We start from the raw sequence: 7,391 nt of genomic DNA on the forward strand, positions 1-7,391 counted from the left end.
GAGTGAGGCAGCAAGCATAATAAGGTATAGGTTTATTCCCAGCAGTATCATATGAGTAATTCTGAAAAAGATAACAAGACTCGTATATTTAAAGAAACTGAAGAGATGAAAGAAGGATTAAAAATGATAAAGAATTTTTAAAGGAAAAATCAAGTTTAGAAAGAATAAAAATGAATTTGTTGAAATGAAAAATACCATTGCAATTAAACACTGAATGGGCAAAAGTTGGAGTTGAGAAAATCATCCATAAATCAGTACAAAGAAACAAAGATGAAAAATATGAAAGATTAATTAAAATGTGGAAATGAGAATGAGAAATTGCTACATAGATTAAATATGTGATCCAAGGGGAAAGAAAAGAAAGAAATAGGAAGAAGTATTTAATGAGAAAATTACTGAGATTTTGCCAGAAATTGAAAGTATTGAAAGTTGAAAGTATCAGAAGTTGAAAGTATTAAATACTAGAAAACCAGGAGTTTCAATAAAATAAAATAAGAACTAAATGCATTGTAGTGAAACTACAAAAAAGTATAGGAAAGAAGAACATCTAAAGAGCAACAATAATGACAAAAACACAGATAACCTTCAAAGAAGCCACCATTGTATGGAGATGATTCTTCTGGAAAATAACAGTAAGGGCCGATGTAGTATTAACTTCAGTGTGCTTCGGCTGGCAATGTAGAATCAATAACCCATAAATTGTCATAAAAATCGAGGACAAGGTGTAATTTCAGACCCTCAAAATAACGACGGGTCGAGTATTTTCCACTCATACATAAATCAGTTTCATTACAAGTAAACATTTATTCCTGCAAAAAGGAAAACAAACCCCAAATGACAGTGTTACACAGAAGCACTGATAAGTCAATTATGAAAATTGTGGGTGAATGAAATTTATAATTAATTGAGGATTATTGAAAACATGGATCTAAAATACCAAATAAGAAAAAAATACTTTATAAAATGAGAGGGGTGTAATCAGAGGTAACATGTTCTAAGGTCCATGTGTTCATAAGAAGGCTAGAAATATTGATAAGCTTTAGACTTAATTCAATTATGTAGATTGGAAAATAGACTCACTATCAAATAGAAATGAACCATATAACCTCATAATTAGTAAAAAGGGGAAAAGGAAATAAATACAAGTTGTTATATTTAATAAAAGAATGGAAAGACTAAGAAGTAGCATACAAAATTCTCAATAAATAAAATAAAATAATAGAATTAATATGCAGTATATCAGTAAAAATGATAAATGTAAGTGAATTAAAAATGACCCCTTAAAAGACAGGAATTCCCAAGCATAATTTATAAATATTATGCTGTTTATAAATGTCACTTTCAAACATAATGAGGCTGAAATGTTGAAAGCAAATGGTGGCAAAAATGTATCCATCAAATATCAGTCAAAACAAAACAAAACAAAACAAAGCAAACAAACAACAACTAAAACCTGAACAGCAAGAGTGTTGAAAACAAAATAGTCCTTTATTAAAAACAGACAAGGAATAACAAGAACATATGTAAGCTGGCCAAAGAAACCAAACATTAGGAAGATATTTCTGAAAATGGAGCCCTAAAAAACAGCCTGAAAACAAAGAGCAAAAAAGGTAAAGATGCAAATGTGCATGGCAATTTCATTCTGAGAACTGTATACACTTTCGAAAAAGTACTACATATGTGCACAAGGAGATATGTACAAGGTTGTTCATGTTAACAGTGTTTGCACAGATTTGGAGACAACCTAACTGCTCACAAATAGGGAAATGGATAATGAAATAATGGTATATTTGTAAAATGGAAAACTAAATTTTGGTAAAAAATGTAAGTAACACACTAGTATGTGTAAATCTCAATAACAATGTTGAACAAAATCCTGTTTATTATGATATATGTTTAACTTTGAAACACATACTGTGTAGTGTTCATGGATATATACACAGATAAGGAAAGACCCATAGCTTCAGAATGGTTGCTACATATGAAGAAAGAATAAATTATATTGGGGAAAGGGGACAAACCATCAAATCCTCACTGAAACTTCTCATTGCGTCTCACATCTGGACAGATACTGTGAGGCTCTTTTATGGGCCTGCAGGCTCAAGAAACCTTACCTAATCAGAGAACTAAAGTTAAAACAAAAACCAAAGTTCTTTAATCTTTGCTTTTCCTGAGATTAATCCAATTAAGCCAATGATGGGGAGTCTAGCAGTAGGCAATGAATGCTTCTATATACATACATTATTACATCAATTTGCCAGGGGTATCAAACTGATAGCAAATGTACCCTATTGGGGACAATCCCACTTGGTTTGAAAGCACATTAACATTGAAATCCTTGAAAGTGAATTGATTACAAACCTAATCTAACATAGTTAATTTAAAGCACATTTAAAGGATAGTGAATGTGCCTTCATTTAGTGTTTGGCTTCAGCATCCTAGAAAAAAAAAAAGGGGGGGGGGGGGAGAGAGAATGAGAGATGGAGGATGGAGTAAGAAAGATGTAATCTCTAGTTCTTAGGCAAGCAGCTAGTTCCAGAAAGTTTTGCCCTTAAATTATTCTCAGTTTATCCCAGTCCACAGATTCTAATCAACACAAGTCCCTTGACAAATGAGGAAGTACGTGGACTGACCTACCCTTAAAGGTTTAAAGCTATTTCCTCATCTTTGAATAAAGCCTAAGGGCTAATGTGTAGTACCATAAATAGGATACTTTCAAAGTTTAGTGTTTCAAAAATTTGTCCCAATTAAAAAAGTTAATTAAATGTGGCAGTACAGTGCTGCCTACCTTTGCTCTACAAAAGCATCGACTTGGAAGCATTTCAATCAAGTACATAAACAACCAGTAATTCTCATTTAATCAGTACTAATGTGGAGCTTTAGCAGAAAATTTTGGCAAGAGGTGGATTTTCCTGCTTACTTTAACTTTGTATTTTTAATTGGTTTTGTTTTGTTTTGTTTTGTTTTACTTTAGAGACCCTTTTGAACCAACTATAGGTCCTCCTCGGAATGAGAACATCTAATACAATTTTCTCTTGACATCTCTGTCCAATACTTGGAGGTAAAAAGGTAGGAGTGGGTGAAGGGAGGCACTATCAGTATTCTACTGGGAAAGAAATTTGATTATGAAGACATTTTAACATTCAAAATGTCAGTAATTACAAGCTATTGCCAAATTGATAGGGAGTATCATCAACTCTGTAATTACAACAGCTTATCTTTACACATTCACATTATGTCAATTTCTTTATCATCTGACCACCATATTGATCTGAGAATCCTTTTATCCTATTTGACTATTACCCTCATGAAGCATAAACTATGTTTAACTTATTCCTTACCATATCCCCTGGCATTCCATATCTGTGGGAGTAAATGGAGATAAAAGGGAAGGATCAGACAGTAAAGGAGAGGAAGGGAGGAAAGGTGATGTGAATAAAGACACTTGATTCAATGATGGGCATGTTAAATTAGAAGGACCTTCCATATACCTGAGAAAGATGATTAGTAAGTAGTATGTAATCTATTTTAGAGCTCAGGAGAGACCTCTGTAAAATTGAGGGCCATAAGAACAGAGGTGGGAATGGAAGCATAGAAATGAAATGGTCAGCCAGGAAAACTATGGCATGAGAAGTCCACAAATAGAAAGTGTAACAAATACCACCTTTTAATAAATATTTATAGGACAAGGGGAATATAAAGAACATAGAAGAAAACTAATAAATAACTGTTCCATGGAAGCCACTGGAGAAAGAATGTCAAACAATTGTCACCTTGCAAAACAAAAGGCTACTCTAAGTTATCGGACAGAGAGCAAGAGAATATTGATGATGGTGGTAATGGTAGATAAATTCAAAATATGAATCTAAAAGGGAATGAAGGATTCCTTAAGAAAGAGTCTAGGAGTGGGGTCCCACAAAATATTGTAGGCATAAGGCAGTATGAGAGGAATGTGGAGATCTTTGCTAGAGCCACAGTAATTCAGATACATCATAAAATTCATTCTTGGGGCACCTGGGTGGCTTAGTCGGTTAAGCGTCCGACTTTCACTTAGGTCATGATCTCACGGTTCGTGGGTTCGGGCCCCGCGTAGGGCTCTGTGCTGACTGCCAGCTCAGAGCCTGGAGCCTGTTTCAGAGTCTGTATATCCTTCTCTCTCTGACCCTCCCCTGCTCACGCTGTCTCTCTCTCTCTCTCCTAGAAATAGATAAAAAATAAGACATAAAAAAATTTGTTTTAAAAAAGTTCATTCTTTAAATTATGGCCTTCTCGACTTTTTGGAAGTTTCACTGTATGTAACAGGTATTTTGGCATGATGGAAATATATCTATCTTCTGCTGAAGGGCCAAAGAAATTTTATGTGACTAATGATAATTCATAGATAATTCATGAACAAAAGAATCTCTATGAAAATGTTATTAACATTGGTTTGTTTCAAATTATTCATAGGACTATGCTTCTACTTCTATTTAATATAGTAAATGTATATATTCATATATGCAATTGTTAGAAAAATAGATATTTAATTTCTCACTCCTGCTTTTTCAGAGAAGTCATGTAAAATTTAAATAGCAAGTATGACTTGAAGGATTGAAATTCTTTTCGAGTGTGTCCTCATTTTGAAGAAAATAAGTTAAACTACTATAAACTTCACCTTGGTGAAGCAAATACTGAATGTAAACAATTTCAATTACTAGAAGGAACCTAACCTTTGCTGATTTGTAGTTTACCTCATTCATATTCCTTTCCTTGTTTTTCTATACATAAGTTTTTTCATAAGACCATTTTTAATTGAGTAACTTATTGTATAAAGTTTAAGGTGTACAGCATGGCATTACTTCAATATATTTACATATTGTAATGATTGCTTATGTAGAGATATTTATCATATTACATAATTATAGTACAATATTATTATCTATATTCATTATATTGTGCATTAGATCTCTGTGGCTTATTTACTACTCATCACAAGTTTGTACCCTTAGAACCATCACTCTTTTCCTTCCCTCCCAGCCCCTGGTTAACAACCATTTTACTATCCTTTATAGGTTTAACTTTTTCAGATTCTACATATAAGTGATAATGATACAGTACTTATCATTCTCTGTCTGATTTACCTTGCTTAGCATAATGTATGTAAGGTCCATTCATATTGTCACAAATGGAAGGTTATCTTCCTTTCTTATGGCTGAATGGAACGGAATACATTGTGTAAATGTACCACACACTTTTTATCCATTCATCCATTGATGGGCATTTGGGTTTCCATATTTTCAGTTGTGAATAATGCTTCAATAAACATGAGAGTGTATATATCTCATAAAATCCCATTTTCGTTTTCTGTGGGTATACCCAGAAGTGGAATTGCTGAATTGTATCATAAATCTATTTTTAATTTTTTGAGGAAACTTCCTATTGTTTTCCACAGTGGTTGGACCAATTTACATTGCCACCAACAACAATGTGTAAGTGTTCCTTTTCACAATATCCTCACCAGCACTAACAGGTCTCTTGTCTTCTTGATGATAACCATTGTAACAGGTGTGAGGTGATATCTCATTATGGTTTTGATTTGCATTTCCCTGATGATTTGTGATGTTGAGGATCTTTTCATGCATCTATTGGACATTTGGATATCTTTTTGGAGAAATGTCTATTTAGTTCTTCATAAGTATAATTTTAAAGTCACTTGTGTGCTACAAAAAAACTTTTAAATAATGCAACATAATGATTGTACTCTTTTTTTCCTTTCTATCACTAATCATTACAGCATTAGATGTTTCCAAATCAAACTGATACACTAAGTAATGATCTATGTTGTGCTTCACTGTACTTGGATGTTTACATTTTGCATCCCCTCACTGAACCTGTGCTTCCATCTTCTGACCCCCACCACACAGCACTACCTATGTCATCCCAGGCACCTTTCTTTTCTACCAGAAAAACACCACTTTTTATATCTCTGTTGACCACTTGAATCTCTGGCCACAAACCTCTCATCCCTGCTGCCTTCAATCAAACCTATTATAAACCCTTTCTGAGCTCATCCATCATGTTGCACTGCTGTGGCTGGATGTCTCCTGAAGATACTAACCTTTTTCATGCTGTCCTCACATTTCCTTATTTTAGGTAAAGATGATTACATGGGACTTCTCTATCTCAAATATTACTTTCTAACAATAAAGTTACCACATTCCCCCTTTGTATCATATTGTATCAATCACCAGGTAATTACTTCCTCAAAAATTTTCATCAGCTTCCTTTGTCTTTTGAGCATGATGAATTTGAAGTGAAACATTCCATAAAGATTTCTAGAAGTTAGTTGGATCCATGGGTAAGGCATTCAGAGGGAGATCTAACATTATAATCTTAAGGCTCTCAAAAATGGCATAGTTCTTTGCTTGGTTCTCCTAACAGCAGTTATCTTTCGGGCACATCAATTCCAATCAAACTGTGCTGTTCCAGAAGCAAGTAACACATTCTGTCTACAAGGCTTTGTTCGTGCAACCCTTACTTCTTTCCACCCTTGCCTCTATTGAACAATCTTTATGCTTAAATGACACCATTTGCTTATCTCAATGAGTAGTGATTTTTCTTTCTTCAAATTTCTCCCATTGATTGTGATGCTCTCCATTAGCAAGAAAGGAAAGAAGGAAGGAAGAATGGAAGGGAGGAAGAAAGGAAAGAGGGAAGGAGGGAAGCACACACCATACAATATGTAATGTCATATACCAGAGCTACATGTCCTTAATGTCTCAGTTGTCCCATTAGATTAAAAACTGGAAAACAGAGGCCATTTCTTTTGCATCTCTGTACCCCAAGAGGACACAGATCTGTGATTTACCATACTAAATGCTTTTCAGTAGCTTTTTAAATCATATTTTTATTTTTTAATGTTTCTTTATTTTGGGGAGAGACAGAAACAGAGACAGAGACAGAGACAGATTGGGGATGGGCAGAGAGAGAAGGAGCCAGAGAATCTGAAATAGGCTTCAGGCTCTGAGTTGACAACACAGAGCCCGAAGTGCGGCTTGAACTCACAGACTGAGATCACGACATGAGCCAAAGTTGGTTGCTTAACTAACTGAGCCAACCAGGTGCCCCTAAATCATAATTCTAAACATGGAAAAATTAACAGGTCAAAAGTTCCTTGTCCTTTTTCTTCAAAACACTTTTATTTTATTGATAAATCATCAGTAAATATATTTATTATGTTTTGAGAATCTACTCCTAGCTAATAATGCTTTGTGTTGGAGATAAGAAATTGAAGGAGGCAATATGAAGTGGATTGTGATGGAAATACTTTCAGAGTTCTGGACTTTCCCAGAAGGAGTATGCATATAAATCACACTAAGAATGTAGGTGACTTTCCAGGGCACCCAGGTGGC

Source organism: Hyaena hyaena, unplaced genomic scaffold (assembly GCF_003009895.1).
Source record: "Hyaena hyaena isolate Hyena2069 unplaced genomic scaffold, ASM300989v1 scaffold_1321, whole genome shotgun sequence".
NCBI classification, from domain to species: Eukaryota; Metazoa; Chordata; class Mammalia; order Carnivora; family Hyaenidae; genus Hyaena; species Hyaena hyaena.